The following is a 21,761-nucleotide window of genomic DNA, read 5'->3' on the forward strand; positions in this document are numbered from 1 at the left end:
TGGCACAGTGCCTGACACCCTGCAGATACACAGTGCCTTAGCTGTTGCATTAAAAATGTTAAAACATCCAATTCTCCTTCTCCACCCTCAGAGTTAAGTAGACAACAGAGAGGTGACCATATTTTCTTACTTAAAAGGCAGCAAGGGCTTCCTTGCACATTTCTGTTCATGGTCTCAGGTCAGATGCTTCCCCTAACCCTGAAAGGAAGGGAGGGTGTTATTATCACCATATTGTTCAGCGAGATCATGTGCCCAGTTCAAGGCCACAGCTGACCAGTGAGAATCTGGAGTCCAGAGCTGTGACTCTAACCACCACCACCACCTGTCTCCAAACAGCTCACTGTGTCCCGTTGCTGCCTACAGAGAGCCCCCTCAGATGACTCATAGTTCCTGCCATAGTCTTGCCTGTACCCCAATGTCCTCTTCCTGATTGGAAACTCAGAGGGTAGGGCTGGGGAAAAACGTTATGATGGTCTCTGTGCAGACCAGGCTGTGCTGGGGGATCTGCAGGGTCTTAGACCCAGCTGCCCAGGTCGGGGTGGCAGCCCTGCCTGCTGCCCCAGCTCCTAATGCTCTCTGCCCTTCTGCTTGGCTTGGCTTCCTGCCCTGAACCCCAACCCACCTGGCCTAGGCCCACAGGCTGTGCCTTGTGTACCGCAGTCTGGGCCCCCTGGGGCTGGGGCCTGCTCGCTGCACTGCAGTCCCGTCTCTGGCTGGGGTCTGGCTCAGAGCTGCTCAGGCAATTCATAAGCATCAGTCTCTGGGTCACCCCTGCCCAGAGCTTCCTCTGAGTTACTAATAGATAGTAATTAGCATCTCTAGTTCTCCAGGACACAGCCTCTGTATATATATATATTTTAAAAAGTCATACCTTTGAGTCATCAATCCTGAGAACTTAGGAAGACTCAAGACTCATCTAGTAAGTCTAGAATCATAGACCAGCTCTCTGGTCCAGACTTCCCACCTTTTGGGGTATTTGACTTAACCCAAGATAGTTCTTGGTTTTCTGACCTTTAAAACTTTCAGAAAGATGTCCCTCATGTCACCTATTCTCCATATGTTTTATCACTTTGATAATCCTTTCCAAATTTACCCTCATTTTTAAACATTACGTTAAACCCTGCATGTCGATGCCCTCATTCTCAAGAAATTCTTTCATATGTCTGATTACATCCTCCCTGGCTTCAGCCTGAAGATACTTTCTTTGTCTGGTCAAAGAACGTATCGTCTTTAAGATTTGACTCCAACAGCAACAAGAATACTCTGGTGTAGAACCTTCCTACACATCCCCACCCAAGTCAGGCATGACCGAGGGGGACAGCATGGGGACCAGAGTCAGGAGTCCAGCTTCTGGTCCTGCCTCGGCCACCACTTCCTGTAAGGTTGGGCCTTCATCCCTTTTCCTCTCTGGGTCCCAGATCATTCCTATCTCCAGTGAGAGGCCAGAACTTTCCAACTCTGGAACTTATAAGCTTACTTAGCATCAAACCTCACCCTCCAAGATCCCTCACCTACTACCTTTCCAGAAGTGACTTGAGAATTTACATTTTTCAGCCCAAGAAACGATTTTCCTGTTGAACAATTATGAAAATTCAGCATGTGGGGGAAAGCACTATAAACCGTCCTAGTGTGTTCTCGCTCTAACAAGCCCCTAATAAAAACAGCCAGGGGAGGCTGGAGGCCGCATGAAATATGGGCCACTCACTTTCTTAACAGCCTGCTTCCCAAAGTTACCCAGGAACTGTCAGCTCCAAGCCGAGCTTGGCATAAAGAACAGGGCCATTTCCTGCCTTTTATCTGGGTATCTCCTGCCCCAGACATTATTTTAATGGGATTCCACTGTATCTTTGTATTCAAATGGACTTGAGGGCAAACAAAACATTTAAAGGCAGAAGTTTCTTCCTCAGCAGAAAAAAAGTCTTAGGACTTTTGTGGAAAGTCATGACTCAGAGGATCTGGTGATTCAGGGGGCCTAGAGATGCTTTGTCCAAATGCTTGGAAGGTAGGGGAGGTATTTGAGGGTTCAGTGTGAAGTTTCAGTTAATGAGTCCAGTAGGAGAGTTAATGTCCAGATATCTGCTAATGTCATAAAAACATTAAAGGGAGAGGGGGGTGAGAAAGGAAGAAAAGGTAGAATCCTTGAGGAGTGTGAAATCAAGGATGAGGATCTTTTCATTGAAATTTCCTTATCTGATTATCTTCCCCAAATATCACTAACAAGTAGCCCTTCATGTGGGTTCAAATACTATATTACCCAGATCACTGTCCCACCACCCCAAGGGGGTCTGGGGCTCGATAGAGGCTTCATAGAATCTGGCCAGAAATGGGGCATACTTCACCGAAGATCCCGGAAGTCACTGAGCAAGCAGGATCAAGAACTATGAGAATCGAAGGCCCTGTCTCAAATTCAAAGTGTTAGTGGTGAATGGCAACAGATGTTAGACCTCGGTACTTGAGTTCTGGCTAAGAAAGAATTCAGAGCCAAGACTCAAATATAAGCAAAAGTTTATTTAGAAAGTTGCAGAAGTAGAAGTGGGCCACCAACTATTTTTAAGTCATATCTAATCAGGCTGAATTTCTTGTGTAGAGCTGAGCCTGTGGGTGGCTGGTTATTTTGTAAAGGTCCAGGTTAAGCTGCTATTACTAGTATAAGGGGGCACCTGTGGCTGAAGGACCAGGATTGGTGGGTGACTGTGCTTCATAGAGTCATCCAGAGACCCCATTTTCTTCTATCTCATAGCTGTGTCATCCACTAGGGCAGTGGTTCTCAACTTTCCTAATGCCGCGACCCTTTAATACAGTTCCTCATGTTGTGACCCAACCATAAAATTATTTTCGTTGCTACTTCATAACTGTAATTTTGCTACTGTTATAAATCATAATATAAATATCTGATATGCAGGATGTATTTTCATTGTTACAAATTGAACATAATTAAAGCATAGTGATTAATCACAAAAACAAAATGTAATTCAATATGTGTTTTCCGATGGTCTTAGGCGACGCCTGTGAAAGGGTCGTTCAACCCCTAAAGGGGTCGCGACCCACAGATGGAGAACCGCTGCATTAGGGCTTTATCCATATGGTCAGAGCTAGGTCACTTCTATCGTTTCCACATTCCAACCCAAGGAGAGTAGGAAAGAGGAAGCAAAGGGCAGGGTACCTTGTTTTGAGGTTGTAACCAAACGTACACATTCCTTCCACTCATATCCTATTGACTGAGTAGAATTTAGTCTCACGGCTACACCGAGAAATAAGAGAGCCTGGAAATGATCCTTTTGCCCTTGTGCCCAGTTAAAGCTTGGTGGGTTCTATTACCAGGAGGAAGATACTGAGAAGTAATTATTAATATTCCCACAGTGATTCTCAGCTGTTAATCCTAACTGTCACCATTACTATGAAGTCTTTTCTGATTCCCAAAGCCTGGCCCTTCACTAGGGCTCTTACGATACCCTATGGTTATCTGTTATCTGTCAAAATGCTGGCCTAAATGGACTGAAATACTCTATCTCTCTTCCACTAAAGTTTGAACTATAAGGGCAAAAAATATGTGTTTTTCATCTTTATATTCTCAATGCCTTACACCAAGCATGTCAAACTCGAGGCCCTCTGGCCGGGAATTTGACATGCTTACCTGACACAGTAGCACCTGTAGGTGTTCAATAAGGTTTTGTTAGATGAATGTGTGATGGGTGGGTCAATACATTATTCAATTGGTGAGTAAATGGAACTAGGGTATAACTGGTACAGTTAAGGGTCTGAAGGTTTCCTTATGTGATTTATAAAAGTGACCCTCTCATGTATAATCATATGTATGTGTTTATTCAAAGAGATAAGCCAATGTCTGAATATGAATGGGATAGATAAGAGACAGGATGGCTGGGGTACATGACAAACACACACAAACACACACACACTCACGCACACACACATGCACACACACACACACACACACACGCACATGCACACACACACACACCCTTCTCATGTGTTTGTCAGTAGATTCTAGAGGATGGTGAGCCCTTTGGACAGCCTGGCTATCAGTTTACTCAGAGATATGATGCTTTGGGCAGTGCCCCCAATACTTGCCAATGTGTGCCCTTCTTCATGACTCCCTTAGTGCCCTGATCATGCCCAGCAGAATCCATCTCAAATCCTTTTCTCCGCATTACATAAGGGGTGGGTCAGAGCCAGGAGAGTTTGGACAGAACCATGTAGCAGCACCCTGGGGGATATTGAAGTGTGGGAAGGCAGAATGTGAGAATCTGGAGGGCCTCTGGGGAACTGGGAGAGTGGCTCTTTATAGAGTTAAGATTGTGCCTGGAGATTGGAATTGACAGATAGAGAGGGGCAGTGAGGAAACATCCCACAACTCCCCCCTTCCCTCAGGACCTGGGCAAAACCAGCATGTCACAAACTGAATAAGATTTCAACTTGTGGATCTAAACCTGGGGGAATGTTAGTGTTCGTTTCCAAGGACTCTAACCAAGGGTTTCTGAGGGCTGTCAGACTTGCCTCTGGGACTATTCTGGAAAAGCAAGGACTGAAGGGCAGGTGGGGGTGGGCTGGTTGTGTTCTGATAAAGCGCTATGGAAAGAGATGTTCCAGCAGCCGGCGTGTCAGACTCGGAGGAGGAGGCAGGAGGATTTGAGGATGCAACAGAGAAGTTGGGCAAAGGAGATGGAATTGAGAAAAGCTGAGAAATCTCTGGGCAAGGAAATTGGCTAGATGGTAGATAGTCCCCAGTGGGAAGAGTCACTGTTTCTGGAAACTGTAGAGTTACGAAACACCAGAATTGTAGGGGATATGAGGAGTCTGATGTTAGATTAGACCACAGCTCTGCCATTTACTGTTGCTGTGACCTTAGGCAAACTACTTAATATCTGTGTACCTGTTTCCTCATCTCTACAGTGGAGTTAATGACAATGCACACCTCATTGGTCATTGGGGGCGGGAGGGTAAATAAATCTTAGCATGTGAGTTAGCTTCTGGCACATCTTTTTCATAAACATTAGCTTTTACAGAATCTGCAGTGCTGAAACAGAAAGGAATATGGTGGTTTGATGAGACCAAATCAAGTATCCTTGGACATTGGTTTTCCCCATTTCTGTGGTTGATGGAACTATTATTCCACAACTTCCCTTTGCAATTAAGGGGGAAACCGGCCCAAAGTGAAACAGAGTACTTGGCTGACACAACTGTTGAATTCAGAAGTGGTTCTGCCTTCATTTGTGGTTTCTTCTAGAGATTTATCATCAGGGAGCCAGCCCTGGTTCTCTCCAACCTGGCCTCCTCAGCATGCCCCGCGTCAAGGAAGCCAAAAGGTCTGCACTGATCCCAACCTCATGGCCTCAGGGTACACCATCCCGAAAAGGTGGATGGAGAAGGGCAGATCACCTCATTGGTGCGTTGTGCATCATTATTCATACTGTATCGCATGCCTGGTGCCGGAACATACTGATTGGTCCAAGCCAATCCAAGCTCACCCTAGATTTGAGATTGGAGTCAGTACCCACGGCTAGTGCTAGGGGGTTGGTACCCACGGCTAGTGCTAGGGGGATGTGGTTCCTCCAAAATAAATCTTGACATTGTGGACAGAACTAAGTGGGGAATATGTATGTTTGAGGCAAGAAAAAAAAATAAAGCCTACTAGAGTGTAAGTTATTAGCTGGGCTCTCAACCACAGAAATCTGAATAAGACTCTGGAAGACAGTAAAAAGCCTGGGATTTTTTAAAAATCATTTCCCAGTTCCCAGAAGACTTCTGGGTCGTGAAGAATCTAACCACAAACCAAGGACTAAATAAACTTGGTGCCAATTAACATCCTTACACTGTAAAGGAGAGAAGCTTCATTCTCCAAAAGATAGTCACTTCCCAGCTCCCAGCCCACACCGCTGTCTCAGCCCAGGCTGGAGGGGCAAAAGGAAGTCACCTGCAGGGGCCACGCTGGCCGGCCAGCTGCTGCCCCTGAGACCAGCAGGGCCGGTGACCTCACCCCCACAGGCACTGCCAGCCCTGCCTGACACTCTCCTCTGCGCTGATGGAGGGACTCTCCGGCCCCCACAGAAAAGCTTATTATGTAGAAATATGGATTCGCCACCACTCGCTTCCTGCGACGGGGATGTTGCTGGGAGCCAATCTCCTTTTATCTCTCTGCCTGGATGCTTCCCGCGTCTCGCCTCTGCTCCAGCAATGAGCCACTCAGTATGCAGAGCTCCTCACATTTCCCTCCAGAAAATAAAGCGAAGACAAAGGAAGGGAGCATATTTAGCGCTAATGGTGTACTGCGTTTCATTTTTCTGTGTGAATCTATTGCTGTTTAATGAGCTAAATAGTCACTGGATGAATTAGGTGACACTGATCCTGTGTGCGTCTCCTGGGAGGCGGCCTCTCAGCGGCAGGATGTGCCTCGGACACAGCACCCGGGGGCCGCGAGCGCCAGACACCCAGTGGGAGCGCAGCCCCGTGGGGATGTGGCCAGGGCGCAGGCGGTGAATCGCTCGTGGCTGACCCTGCGGCAGCCATGCAAGCAAGAGACTTAGCAGAGACAGAACTGAGTCTTGATCAAAACACTTAGGTAATGGACCTTGGTCAAAAAGACCCAAACCAACAAAAAAGTTAAGGTAATGAGGTCACTGGAAATGACAGATTGTTTCATTTGTCCAACCAGAGGAGGTGCTGTCTCTCTCCACTGACGAGGCAGCAGCCGCAGGGAGTTCCAGCTCCGGGAAGGCTTGGTGGACAGAACTCCTGAGCGCCCTGAGCTATTCTAGTTCTTCATTTTAGCAGGAAAGGGAAGCTCTAAAATTACGCTCTTAAACTTTTTCACCAAAGGAGCCATTTGGGATTACATTACTTAGGCCAGAAGAGATCGCAGAACTAATTTTGCAGTCCCTTCATTACTGGATAACGATTCAGAGGCTCAGGGAAAGTCACATGGCCGACCATTCTTACCCATGACTGATAATGATGATGCTTTCTGAGTGATAGTTTAGTACCAGGCACTGTTCTAAATGTTCTATGTCAATCTGTTCGAGCCTCCCAACAAACCCATTTTGTAGAGGAGGAGACTGAGGCTCAGAAGGGTTAACTAACATGCCCCCAAATCCTATAGCCAGGAAGTGATACAGATAGGATTCAAACTGGGGGAGGGACTTGGGGGTGGGTTCAATTTCAGAGCCCATTATGGTTTTAGCCTTTGAAATAAAACCTAATTTAGCCTTTAAAATAAAGCCTAATTTAGTCTTTAAAATAAAACTTAATTTAGTCTTTCGTCGATAAAACCTAATTCTCCTGGCTCCCAGGTTAAACATGTGAGAAAGCTCCAAAAAGCAAAATGAAAAAAATACCTTTCCCTGTGGATCCTGGAATGATTTCCTTAAGCTGACAAAATAAAGCAAGTAGCACAAGGCTGCCACGCCTCTGCACTGCACCTCACAAGCTCAGCCTCTCAGACCCTCCCCCTCCTCCCGCTGCACCCTCTCTGCTGTACTCGCCCCCCCCCCACCACACCACCCGCTTCTTGCTCCCCAGCCTCACCAGAATTGGGGGCCTCTTTGTATGGGCCAGGCTTTTCCCTCCATCCAGAGTCTCCTTTGACTCCATTCCTTACTGTAGATCTCCCCTTATCCTTGTAGACCCAGCCCTGAAGCTGCCTCAGCTGGGAAGACCTCAGCCATCGCCTCGTCAGGGTCAGGAAGCTCCTGCCCCCTCCCCCATAGCACGTGGCCCCTAACACAGCATTTTTGGGACTCTTTCCTCCATTATAATTGGTCATGGAAGGGCAGTGCCTAGTGGTCTTTGACACCAATCAGACTTGAGTCTGAGATCTAACTCTGCTGCCCAGGAGATGTGCGGCTTGGGGCAAATTACTCCAGGGTCCGGAACTAGACCGCTGGTTTTGGAGTGATGCTCAGTTCAGCTCTCTTCCCATCTCCACGCATAATCCCAAGCCATCCATGCTCCAGCAACCATTACTGGCAAATACCAGGCAGACCCCACCTACCCCATAGTTAAGAGAGAAGGAATCATCCCAGCTAGACACATGTCCACACAATGAAGACCCGGCGGAGGAAAGAAGTGAATGCCATCAGAAAGATGTATCGGTAGTCACCACCCAGTGGCTGGCGCAGCCTTGAATTATCACTGAAGGATGAGCTCCGAGGGTTGTCATTACGAGTAGATTTTGCAAGCTGGGAATAGACTGAAAGGGGTAGGGAGAGTGCCTGATGGGAAATAGCAGCATCTGGGGGGCAGGAAGGAGGGAGGGAAGATGGGGTGAAGGAGTCTTGGGGGATGATCTGTTATACAGGCCCGGGCCGGGGAAGACAATAAAGTGGGGGGGGGGAGGAAGCAGAACATTAATGAAAGCCAGAGACCCCGGGGTGGGAAGTGCCGCCAACCCCAGCGAAGCCTGGGAAATCAGCCTGCGAAATGAAAGAGGCAGAGAGGAGCACCAGAAATAACCTTGAAGGTAATGGATGAGGCAGAGGAGAAAAATCAATTCAAGGAAAACATATTAAGCGCAGGAAAACTAAATGAGAGTTGAAGGCTGGGGGGGAGTCGAGAGCAGTGGGTGAGAGCAGTGGGTGGGAGCCTGGAGGCTGGGTTCCTGGTCCAGCCCCACCATGGCCACGCATAAGCTCTGTGGCTCTGGGCAGGGCGCCTCACCTCTCTGAGCTGCAGCCGGCTCCGGCTCCTCTTAGAAACAGCACAGTCGGATACCAGGGCCTGCCACGGCCCCTCCAGTTCTGACAGTCTGCGAGAAAGGATTGTACCAAAGGCTAGCTGGCTTCCTGAGGGTGGCCCCGAGCAACTAGATGAAAGTGAGCATGTTTAGTCAGTCCTCCGGATATTCCCAAGTTATCTGGGTGCCTGTGGGATGTAAGTGAACCTCACCGGCTTGAGTTTCACTGTTCCTTTGCCTTCTGGAGGGAATAGGAAATTGATGATGAGGGAAACCCATAGACATAAGTTAGCAACCATCAAAGATGCTATTTGAAAGGGATGCTATGGCATTCATACGTTAGCACCACACACACTCACACACAAATGGTAATTATGTGAGAGGATGGAGGTGTTAACTAACCCTAGTGGGGTAATCACTTTGCAGTATATACGTGCATCAAACCATCACTGGATATGCCTTAAACTTACACTATATGTCAATAATATCTCAATAAAGGTAGAAAGGAAAAGAAAAAAAAATGAAAGGAGGCCCAGTGCTCATTCTATAAGACAATAAAAGTCCTCCCCACAAGGTGGGCTTAGGAGTCAGAAGGACACCCTGAGACCTCCCTGACACCAGACTGATATATATCAGAATGTCAATAGGTGGCCTGAGGTTTTTAAAGAATAACACAGTAATGCCTCCCTTACCCAGAGGTTATTTATCGATAATCCCCAACTGTCAGGAAAATCACCTAGACCCTGCAAGCACAGCGATCAGGAAAGCAAACACAGCAGAAGGAATTTAGATACGCTGGGAACTTGCAATGGGCGTCACCTCTTTTACATGCATCTCACATGCCAGTGTGTCCCCACCAACAAGTCTTCCTGGGGCAAAGGGACCCGGCCTCAGAGCTGTTCCTGAGCCAAGCCCTTGGTGTAGCCACTTCTCTGAGCCACCTTCAGTCCTGCGGTGCCACTTGCTCTCTGCTGCCCGGCGCCACACGGAACCAGCTCAGTGGACAGTGAAGGGGAGAGCCACACCGCCCCTTCCTGTCCTTTTATTTCCCACTCCACCATGTGAGACTGGCCGGCCGTGTCGGGCTTTGCAGAGGTTGGGGACGGCAAAAGAAATATCACAAGGGGGTGTAACACTTAGACTGTATATTTTAGTATACAGTCACACAACGGCTTATACAAAAAGGCTTATCGCAGATTTATTTGTAATAAGCAGCCATTGGAAACAACCCAAATGTCCATCAACAGGCAAATGGATAAACAAACTGTGGTATATCCATATGGGGGAGAGGGGCGGGAGGAATGAGCTATGGATACATGCAATGATATAAATGAACCTCAAAATAATTATACTGAGTGAAAGGAGTCAGACCAAAAGAATCATATGCTGCATGATTCCATTTATATACACTTCTAGAAAGTGCAAACTAAGTTATAGTGCTGGGAAGCAGATTCCCTGGTTGTTTAGGTGTGTGTGTAGGAGGAAATCTGTGGGACAGGAATATTTTCCAAAATGTGAGATATTGTGAATTACAAGGCAGCATGGGGATGATGGGTATTATCTTGACTGTGATGATGGTCTCCCAGGTGTATACATATGTCCATATGCATTGCATGGCACTCTTTACACATGTAGAGATGATCATAACTCAACTTTACCTTGATAAAGCTTTCAAAAAAAAACCTGTATGTGTCCTATAATTGTCAACACAGGCCAAGGGAAAAATAAAAAATTTTGAAAACCTTCATAAGGAGTTGGGGGTGCCCTCATGGGTTCATGCTCTGCTCTCTTTTCTTCTGAGAGCACCTCCCACCCCACCTGGGCCCCACACCTCCTTTCAATAAGTCCTCCCCTGTTCTTAAGGGGGGGGGGGTGGCCCTAGATTCAATCACCTCCCTCAGAGAAATCTGTGGGACAGGAATATTTTCCAAAATGTGAGCTATTGTGGAAAAATAAATTCACAGACTCAGAATGTAAAATCAGCCCTTTTTATCCACTTGAAACTGCTTTGCAAGAAGGAAGAAGAGGGTTGTCCCCTTCAAAGGCTGGAAACCCCCATGCCCCTGCGCCCCACCACAGACAAAGCTGCAGGCTTTCCTTTATGCCTGAGTGTGACCTACGATCCCCTCCCCAAACTCACATCCACACACCCTGAGAATTGGAGGAGGGAGTGAAGACTGAGCCATACTCAGCAGGGAAGGTGAGGCAAAGGTCACAGGCATGTTAGCGACCTTCCCCGAGGCTGTTTAAAAGGGGTGCTAACAACAGCCACTGGAAAGGAGTCAGGTACTTGTGCAGGAAGATATGAAGGCCCTGTCATTTCATGAGACTTTGCCTTTCTTGTGGTACACACTGGCACGTAGAGCTGTCTCACTTAATAAAGAGTGTGATGGTTTTGGGGTTTTGGCAAAAATGTCTCCATTGCGTTCAGGCCCAGCACACCTGAGCCCCTACAGGTGTACCACGCGGGTGGGCTTCCTGGTTCTCCCTTGCTGTGTAAAAGTCACTGTGTGCACGTGCATGCACACACACACCACCACCACCACCACCACCACCATCACCACCACCACCATCACCACCACCACCATCACCACCACCACCATCACCACCACCACCATCACCACCACCACCATCACCACCACCACCATCACCACCACCACCATCACCACCACCACCATCACCACCACCACCATCACCACCACCACCATCACCACCACCACCATCACCACCACCACCATCACCACCACCACCATCACCACCACCACCATCACCACCACCACCATCACCACCACCACCATCACCACCACCACCATCACCACCACCACCATCACCACCACCACCATCACCACCACCACCATCACCACCACCACCATCACCACCACCACCATCACCACCACCACCATCACCACCACCACCATCACCACCACCACCATCACCACCACCACCATCACCACCACCACCATCACCACCACCACCATCACCACCACCACCATCACCACCACCACCATCACCACCACCACCATCACCACCACCACCATCACCACCACCACCATCACCACCACCACCATCACCACCACCACCATCACCACCACCACCATCACCACCACCACCATCACCACCACCACCATCACCACCACCACCATCACCACCACCACCATCACCACCACCACCATCACCACCACCACCATCACCACCACCACCACCACCACCACCATCACCACCACCTCTCCTAAGAAAACACCAGTTCTCAGAGGCAGCAGCCTGTAAAGGCCAGCTCCACTGTTCCTGGCACAGCTGTCCCAGGAACACTTGGGAAACAGCGCCATCCACCTCCTGAGAAATACCTCTCAGCTGCGACTCAGAGGCCGGACAGAAGCTGTGATGATCCAGTTCTCTGTGTCTCTAGTTTTGAGCAGGTCAATTTCTTGGGGAAGTGGGGCAGCCTGAGGATGTATGACCCTCTGGACCAAGCCACCAGGCAAAATGATTGGAAGAGCCCCTTGAGCGGTGTTAATGTATTCAGTCTGTAGATGAGGAAACTGAGGCTCAAAGAAGCCGAGAACAAACCCAAGCTTTACCACAACCAGGGAGGGACAGGGCCAGAGCCAGTGTCGAGATCTGCATGGCGTCCAAGGTGAAGTTCCTTCCATCAGTCCGCAGCACCTGCAAGCAGGTAGATGGTACACAATCTGAACAAACAGGCCAGCAGTCAGTGGTGTTCTGTTTGTTTGCTTTTAGTTTACATACAGCTTGAGCAGCAGTCCAGGTTTTTATTTCACAGCTGATTAAAATCTGCTCACTAGAGGAGATGCATTCATTCATCACATATTCATTCATCTAACAAATGTGTGCTGAGCACCTACTGTGTAATCGATGCTGAATAGGTTCCGAGGATACTTCAGAGATTAATACATCCAAAGTCCCCACCATCACAGACTTAGAGGGGAGATGCATAGTCAATGAATGTGCACACGAATTACTCTGATTATAATTATGAAAAGTACTACGAAGGAAAAACATAGAGTGCCGTGGGGGTCTCCTCATATATGCTCTTTTGACTGGGTTCAAAGATCGCCTTCCAGAGGGCTCATTCTTTCAACAACTCTGTATTGCATACCTAGTCTACTAATATTGTGTGTCTGTACAAGTTCCGGGATGAAAAGACTTAGTGCCTGCTTGTATTATGTCCTATAGCTGCTATAACAAATTACCACAAGCTTGGTGGCTTAAAATAACAGACATTTATTATCTCACAGTTATCCACACTGACCGTTCTAATCTCAGCCAGCTGGATACTTTCTCTCTAAGCTGCTCACTGCCTAAGGATTCATGTTTCCTTGCTGTAGCCACAGAGGCTGGGAGTTCTAGGCTCTGGGTGATAACTCCGTGTTATAATGATCTCACAGAAGTCCAAAATCCGTTCCAGGGTGTTAGCAGAATACACTTCCTCCAGAGGCTCCAAAGGAGAGTCCATTCCTTGCCTCTTCCAGCTTCTGGCAGCTGCCCACATTCCTTGACTCACAGCCACACCCCTCCAGCACTTGCCTCTGTCCTCACATTGCCTTCTCCTCTGTGTGTCTAATCGTCCTCTGGTTCTCTGCACAAGGACACTTACGATGACATTTACAAAAACGCCTGCTTTCTCCATGGGAATCCAACTCCCGGTTCTACTTCCTCCTCAGCAGGCATCTCAGTCCTTCAGTTCTACAAGATACCTCAAGTAACGCTTCCATAACTGCCCAACCTCTTTTTACTCCTCTCTTGATGCAAGCAGAATCGGTGTCTGTTATTTTTCAATTAGAAGGCTGGTGCATGAAAATTCATGCACTTGTGGGGGGTTTCCCTGAGCCTGGCCTGCCCCCTCTCACAGTCCGGGAGCACTCAGGGGCGGGAGGCGACCCGGCGATCAGGGGAAGGCGACGCTCCCATCACATCCCTGCTGCTGCCACTGCCAGCAATGCAAGCCTTGGCCAGCCCTGGTTACCTGAGCCTCGGGCCGGCCCTGGGCGGCAGCCGCCGCCATCTGCGGCTTGCCTGAGCCTCAGTCATTGGGGGGTGCAGGAGGACTCGAGGCCCCCGGCGGGGCTGAGGGGACTCCAGCGGCAGGCACGAGGAGCAGCCAGCCCCGCCCCTGCTCTGGGCGCCTCCATCTTGTGATGGCGTGATGGTCAATTTGCATATTACCTCTTTATTATATAGGACGGAAAGGGAGCTAGCTACTCACACCTGTGATCACAGGCCTGGCTCTGAGCAATCCTGCCTCACCCACTCACAACGGCTTCTGTTGATTTCCTCTCCCTTAGTGAACCGCACTCATCTCTCTGTCCTTCCCTCTCCCTACTCCCTCTCATTATAAGAACTGACCAGTCACTCATGTCTCTAGCCACTGAGTTCCAATCTTCCGACTTCATTTCTGGTAGTACTCAGACAAATAGTTAAAACAAGCAACGCAGCCTTCTTGACAGAGCCCCTTGACATCTGGGACACATCTGCCATCAGGGATCCATCTGCCACCAGGGACAGGCTCTGACTCTGCTTTTCTTCAGATGCACTTAGCCTTAGCCTCTCTGGCCCCATCGGGCTCTCAGAAGTCCTTTCCTGCCATGTGATTGCAGGCAATTACATGTAATCAACACCCCCTGGGCCTGTGCATTCACATGCCAGGACCTGAAGTCACAGGGGCAGGCAGAGAGTGAGCAGCGATCACAGCTTGTTCTGCAGGTTGTTCAGCCACAGACACCGAGGTGGGGGAGACAATGAGGCCTTTGTCCCTTGGCTTGAAGACCATCACATCCTCCATGGAGAAGGCCTCCCAGGACATGACAGATGACCTCTGCATAGGGGTCAGGAGTCCACACTGAGTTCTAACCTCAGCCAGCTGGAGACTTCCTAATTCGGTCGACAGCCCTAAGATTCATGTTTCCTTGCTGGGAATTCCAGACTCAGTGTTACAATTATTTTAAAAATATATATATTTCTATTGATTTCAGAGAGGAAAGGAGATGGAAAGAGAGATAGAAATATCAATGATGAGAGAGAGTCACTGATTGGCTGCCTCAGATTGGGGATCGAGCCCACAACCTGGGCATGTGCCCTTGACTGGAATTGAACCTGGAGTCCTTCAGTCTTCAGGCCAATGCTCTATCCACTGAGTCAAACCAGCTAGGGCCTCAGTGTTACAATTATTAGTAAACTCTCACCCAAATTTCAGTGTCATGTCAACCATTGAGTTATCCTTATTGTTGTAGTAAGCTTTACCATGCTCAGACTCTACATGGGAACAGAATAATTCATAAGATTGAGCCTCACATGATATCCTCTCCAGCAGGGACACAGTGGCCCTCGAACCACTCCTCTGTTGTGGACCAGCATGCCTGTCTCACAGGGTGGGTTGTTTTCATAGCGTTCTCTCATCCCGTCTTTCTCTGCTCTGTGATAGAAACGGTCTCCTGTTCCGCCTTCAAACCAAGGGAAAGCACCTAAGGAAATGCTAGATCGCATACTTCCCATGAAAGGTACATAGGTAATATTCGATCTATAAGAAAAATGGATCCCATTAGAAGGTCTACTCGGGTGTTCTGTAAATGTCAAAATGAACAGCAGTATGCACAGTGCTACATGGCTCACAACATGCTTTCTCATTCAGTAGGTCTGTTGGAACAACAATCCCAAATGACAAAATAGGCCACCTGACTCCCATTTCACAGTGGACTTGTGCCAATGGCTTGCTGTGGGTGTCACTGCTAATATGTAGCAGTGCCCAGGCTTGACCCCCTGTCTCCTATGATGCTCTATCCACTGACCATGCCCCAGGCTTGGTCCCCTATCTTCTGATTTTATATGTGATACTCTATCCACATAGCAAGGGCTTTAGCTGCTGTAGTTTTAATTTAAAACAGGCCCTGGCAGGTTTGGCTCAGTGATTAGTGTCCACCCTGGACTGAAGGGTCTCAGGTTCGATACCCAGCCAAGGGCATGTACCTCAGTTACAGGTTCGATCCCTGGGTGTGGGAGGCAACCAGTCCATGTGTCTCTCTCACATCAATGTTTCTCTCTCTCCCGCCTCCCTTTCACTCTCTCTAAAAGTCAGTGGAAAAAATATTTTTAGGCGAGAATTTTTTTAAAATCACAGGGATTGGCTAACTTTTTCTATAAAAGGCAAGCTACTAAATATGTTAGGCCTATAGGTCATGCAGTCACTGTTACAATTACTCATTGTGGTCCACATAGCACAAAAGCAGCTATAGATATTCTGGAAACAAATGGGTGTGGCTGAGTACCAATAAAACTTTATTTACAAAAATGGATGACAAACTGAATTCAGACTGGATGTTATAATTTACCAACCACTGCTTTAAGGTATCAGGGCCAAATTTTTATGCGAAACATAGAGCTGAGCTAGAGGTCGTGACTCTAGACCCCCTAGCTAATGCTGAAGTTCAGGCCATTTCCACTTCCCAGGAGTATGTGATCTCCTATCAGCCTACCTTCCTTGTGGCATAACCAGTGCACTCACATCCCCACCCTAATACTGGCCCACTCCCCAGAGGACTGGACGTTCAAACCAGGTGCCTGGGAGGATACACTCATAGAGACAGTGGCTGCTAGGTTGGTGACATGGAGGGATGGGAAGGTGGGCTTTTAATTTTTTAAATTTCACATTTCCCCATAGACTGTACATTTAGTTCTCGCCTCCACCTCTAGTCCCTATCTCACACCTGCTCACTATCTCCATCCCCTCTGGTCTCCACCCACCTTTCAGTCTCTCCAGTGCCCAGATCCTCTTCCCAGGCACCATGTCTAGTCCTGACTTTTACAAATGCAGCTTATACTCTTTGGATTCCAAATGACCAACAGCACCATAAAATAAGAAGACAGGTCACACACCCCAGCATTTTAATAAGATGAAAGGAATGTAGAAGGTGACAAATCTTCCCTACAAAAAACAAATATAAAACCAGACAAAATTGTCAAAAAACAGTCATTTCAAGGCTCTGGAAATTGGCCAAAGGCAACCAACAAAATGAGAATTGCTTATTTGTGAGAAACTTTGGAGCTTCAGGTAAGAACAACTTGAGTCTAGGGCCTCCTTGCTTGCCACAAAACCGTCAGCTTCACTGCCTGCAGGGCTGACTTTACTGGCTTTATTAAGAGAGGAGGGAAAAGCCTGTGCCAGTCCTGCTCTCCTGGCCTCAGGTTGAGATCCTGGTGAGGTGAGCCAAAACCAGAGAACCAGCCAGAAATTTAACAGAGAGATCCTGGAAATGAGTGACTCCAGGGAGGGGGAGTGGTAAGCTCTCCACACAAACATGCCTGGCCAGACATGCAGAGACCTCAGGGCACCCGGTAGAAAGTAAAAGTCATGGCAGATGGGAAGACTGTCTGAACTTTGAATGCTCACCCAGCCCACACACAGGTCCACCCACAGAGGGTGGAGGTCCTGTTGGCTAGAGGTGTTTGAGCGTAGGTTCTTCCCAGTCATTGGCTGTCCACTTGGTAGAAATCGAGGTAGGCCTTCAGAAGCTGAACCAAAACATAAAAATAAGAAAACTTTAAGAAACAGAGCAGAGATGTAAACAGCTACACAGCACAGAGGGATAGATTCTGCAGATTATGTTCAGACAAATGAGCACAGATGACCAGAACTGACTCAGGACGGGGTGGAAAAATCTGAATAGGCCTCTAACAAGTAAAGGAATTGAATTCATTAGAAATCTCACTCCTTCACGCCCCCCCCTCCACACACACACAAAGCTCAGATGAGTTCTACCATTTTTTAAAAGAATAAATAATACCAATCCTCCAAAAACTCATGTAAGAAATAGAGGAGGAGGGAAAACTTCCCAACTCAATAGATAACATCAGTATGAAACCTAAGACAAAGACATCACAAGAAAGGAGACCTTTGGATCAATATCTCTTAGAGACATAGATGCTAAATTTCTTACATATTAGCAAACTATATGAATCAATATATAAAAAGGATTATACACCCTAACCAAGTGGGATTTGTCTCAGGATGCAAGATAGGTTTAACACCTGACAATCAATTTGTGTAATATACCATATTAATAGAATAAAGAGCAAAAGCCACATAATCAAAATAGGTGCAGAAAAAAACACAGCTGCACGAAGTGCAACATCCGGTCACAATAAAATTTTTCCAACAGACTAAAAATAGTAGGAAACTCCCTCAGTTGGATAAAAGGTATCTATGAAAACCCTACAGTTTATATAACACTTAATGATGAAAGACTGATTGTTTCCCCCTGAAGATGAGGAAAAAGGCAATAATGTCAACTCTTTTTAATATATATTTTATTGATTTCAGAGGCAAAGGGAGAGGGACAGAAAGAGATAGAAACATCAATGATGAGCAGCGGTTCTCAACCTGTGGGTCGAGACCGCTTTGGCGGTCGAATGACCCTTTCACAGGGATTGCCTAAGACCATCGGAAAACACATATATAATTGCATATTGTTTTTGTGATTAATCACTATGCTTTAATTATGTTCAGTTTGTAACAATGAAAATACATCCTGCATATCAGATATTTACATTATGATTCATAACAGTAGCAAAATTACAGTTATGTAGTAGCAATGAAAATAATTTTATGATTGGGGGTCACCACAACATGAGGAACTGTATTAAAGGGTCGCGGCATTAGGAAGGTTGAGAACCACTGATGATGAGAGAGAATCATTGATCGGCTGCCTCCTGCACGCCCCCTACTGGGGATCGAGCCCGTGACCGAGGCATGTCCCCTGACTGGGAATTGAACCAGTGACCTCTTGGTTCATAGATCAACGCTCAACCACTGAGCAACACCAGCCAGGCAAGGATGACAACTCTTACTACTCCTATTCAACATTATATGGGGAGTTCTAATCAGTGCAATCAGGTAAAAGAAAAATAAATCAATGGCACATGGATAGGAAAGGAAGAAGTAGAACTGTTTTCATTCTCTTACAACATGATCCTTTATGTGGAAAAGTCTCTGGAACCTATAAAAAAAAAAAACTACTACAACTAACGGACAGATTGCAAAGGTGCAAGGTACAGGATCAGTATTTCAAAATCAATTGTATATTCACATGCTAGCAATAAACAATCCGAAAGTGAAATTAGGGGAAATAATTCCATTTACAATGGTATCAAAAAGAATAAATATTTAAGAATAAATTTAACAAAAAGAGTGCAAACCCGATTGCTGAAAACTATAAAACATTGCCGAGAGAAATGAAAGAGTATCCAAATAAATGGAGAAATAGTTCATGTTCACGGGTTGGAGGACTCAATTTTCTTTCCAAATTGATCTATAGAGTCAACTCAAGCCCACTGAAAATCCCAACAGGCATTTGTAGGAAACTGACAAGCTGATTATAAATCTATATGGAAATGCAAAGGATCTAAAATCACCAAAACTGTTTTGTAAAAGAGCAGTTTGAAAGACATAAAAGACCCAATTTCAAAACCTACTATAAAGCTACAGAATTCAGGAAAGTGTAGTACTGGCATAAGAATAGACATACAGATCAATGGAACAGAACTGAGGGTCCAGAAATAAATCCTTTCATTCATGTTCAATTAATTTTTGACAAAGGTGCCAAGTCAACTCAGTGGGAAAGGATGATCTGTTCAACCAATGACGCTGGGACCCCTAAGATATCAGTACACACACACACACACACACACACACACACACACACCCTTACCTCATATTATCCACAAAAATTAACTCAAAGTAGGTCATAGACCTAAATGTGAAAGCAAAATCTATAAAGCATTTTTACAGGAGAAAATCTTTCCGACTTTGCATTAGGGAAAACTTTGTAGATATGACTCCAAAAATATAGTCCATAAATGAAAAAAAATTTATACATTAGATCTTGTCTAAATAAAAAATGTTTTTCAACAGACACCATGAAGAAAATGAAAAGGTAAGCTGCAAGTAGGGGAGACTATTTGTAAGTGATATAAATATTGCAAGTAATATAAATATTTGCAAATAATTTAAAGGACTTGTATCAAGAACATGTAAATAACTCATAACTCAATTATAAGAAGATAAACAACCCATTGATTTTAAATGGGCAAGAGATTTAAATAGAGATTTCCCTGAAGAAACTACATGAATGATGAATAAGCTCATGAAAAGATACTCCATGCCATTAGCCTTAGGGAAATGCAAATGGAAACCACAATGAGATACCACTACATACCTACTAAAATGGTTTTTATCAAAAAGACTGGCAATAGTTGGTGTTAGTGAGTCTGTAAAGAAACTGCAACCCTCATTCATTGCTGCTGGGAACGTGAAATGGTATTGCCACATTAGAAAAACAGTTTGGCAATTCTTCCACAGGTTAAACATAGAGTTCCCATGTGACCCAGCAATTCCTACGTATCTGCCCAAGAGAATGAAAGCATATGTTCACACACAGACTTGTGTGCAGATGTTTAGAGCAGCATTACTCATAATAGTCACAATGTGGAAACAACCCAATTGCCCATTGTTTTTTCTTTCTTTTCTAGTGAGTCGCCATCATTGTAGATTTAAGAGCCTTATAAATTATTTTCCTTTTTAAATTTTTTTATTCTCTTCACTGTTTGGGTTTTGTTTTTGTTTTTGTGTTTTGTTTTAGATTCCACATATAGGAGAGATCATATGGTATTTGTCTTTCTCTAGTTCCCTTGAGGTATATCCATGTTGTTGCAAATGGCAAGATTTCATCTTTCTTTTATGGCTGAATAATATTTGTGTTTATGTGTATCACAATTTCTTTATCCATTCACCCATCAATGGACACTTAGTTTGTGTCCATGTCATGGTTATTGTAAATAGCGTTACATTGAACATGGGGATGCATATATTTATTGGAGTTAATGTTTTTGTTTTCTTATAGATAAACTAGAGGCCCGGTGCACAAAATTCGTGCATGGGGCGGGGAGTCCATCTGCCCGGCCTGCACCCTCTCGCAATCTGGGACCTTCTGGGGGATGTCCGATTGCGGGTAGTCAGACATCCCTCTCGCAATCCGGGACCGCTGGCTCCTAACCGCTCTCCTGCCTGCCTGATCGCCCCTAAAACTCAAGCTTCTTCTTTTTTTATTTTTAATACTTATATTTCTTCTTTATTTTTTATTTTAAAAGTCAAGCTTCTTGAGAACATGAGGCATTTAACATTATTCCATATTCCTTACAGACATCTAAGCATGGTAAACAGAGCAAATACTTAATACTTATGGGCTTGTATACAAACACTTTCCAACCAGGAATGTTTTAATAGGCAGTCTCCAAAAGCTTGAACTAGAAAACCTAAAAGTAGAGTGCTCAGGTTTCAGGCATCAGGTGCTATTAGCAGGATTTCTATCCCAATTAAACTCTAATTCTTAGCTCTCAATAGTCTGGACAAACTGCCCTTCACTGTCCCCAAAGTTTCTTAGTCGTCACTATCACATTTTCCTTTTTCTTTTTTTCTTTTTTTGAGTTTAATGTTTTGTATCCACATCAGTATCGATGTACCATACAAAACCCACCTGCCAGCCTAGCTGGGCAGGCAGGAGGGGGGTCCATGGCAGCATAGAAAACCGGGGTTCTTGTCTCAAAAGAGAAGAAAATGGGTTTACAGTCAAGGAAACAAAATCAGAACCCAACATGATCAAGGAGAAGCCTTGAAACTGTATCGAGTGGAGGTGCTATGGGCAGCAGTGCATCTCGGCTGGCCCAGCATTACCTGCAGCAGCCTCGGTTCCTGGGAAGCCTGGGGTCAGAGAGGGCCCAGCTCTTGAGGTTATTTTGAATAATTTTGCTTTTGGTGGGAGAAGGGCTTCTGGGCAGCAGCACCATTTGGGGGTAACCGGTGCGGGTTTCACTTCAGGGTTTGGAGGGGAAGTTGGGTCTGTGGGGTGGGACTGTCTGCCCCCAAATGTCACAGCTGAGGTTCTTGGAAGTTCCTTCCTGCCTTCTTCCTGCCAGACCCCAGGACTATGGCTTAAAAATCAAGGCACCAGGCTGGGGCTGAGCACCCCAGGGGCCTTTGTAAACATGGTAGATACAGGCAGGGGGAGCT

General features: G+C 46.2%; 1 protein-coding gene and 1 pseudogene across 1 annotated transcript in view; one reads left to right on the forward strand and one right to left on the reverse strand.

Moving 5' to 3' along the window:
• Positions 1-21,761, forward strand: part of ASIC2 (acid sensing (proton gated) ion channel 2) — an 845,339-nt gene that overhangs the window by 497,671 nt on the left and 325,907 nt on the right. The gene's annotated exons all lie outside the window — the stretch shown is intronic.
• The window catches only part of LOC102263346, a 98,948-nt pseudogene that overhangs the window by 75,505 nt on the left and 1,682 nt on the right, over positions 1-21,761 (reverse strand).

Source organism: Myotis brandtii, unplaced genomic scaffold, assembly GCF_000412655.1.
Source record: "Myotis brandtii unplaced genomic scaffold, ASM41265v1 scaffold523, whole genome shotgun sequence".
NCBI classification, from domain to species: Eukaryota; Metazoa; Chordata; class Mammalia; order Chiroptera; family Vespertilionidae; genus Myotis; species Myotis brandtii.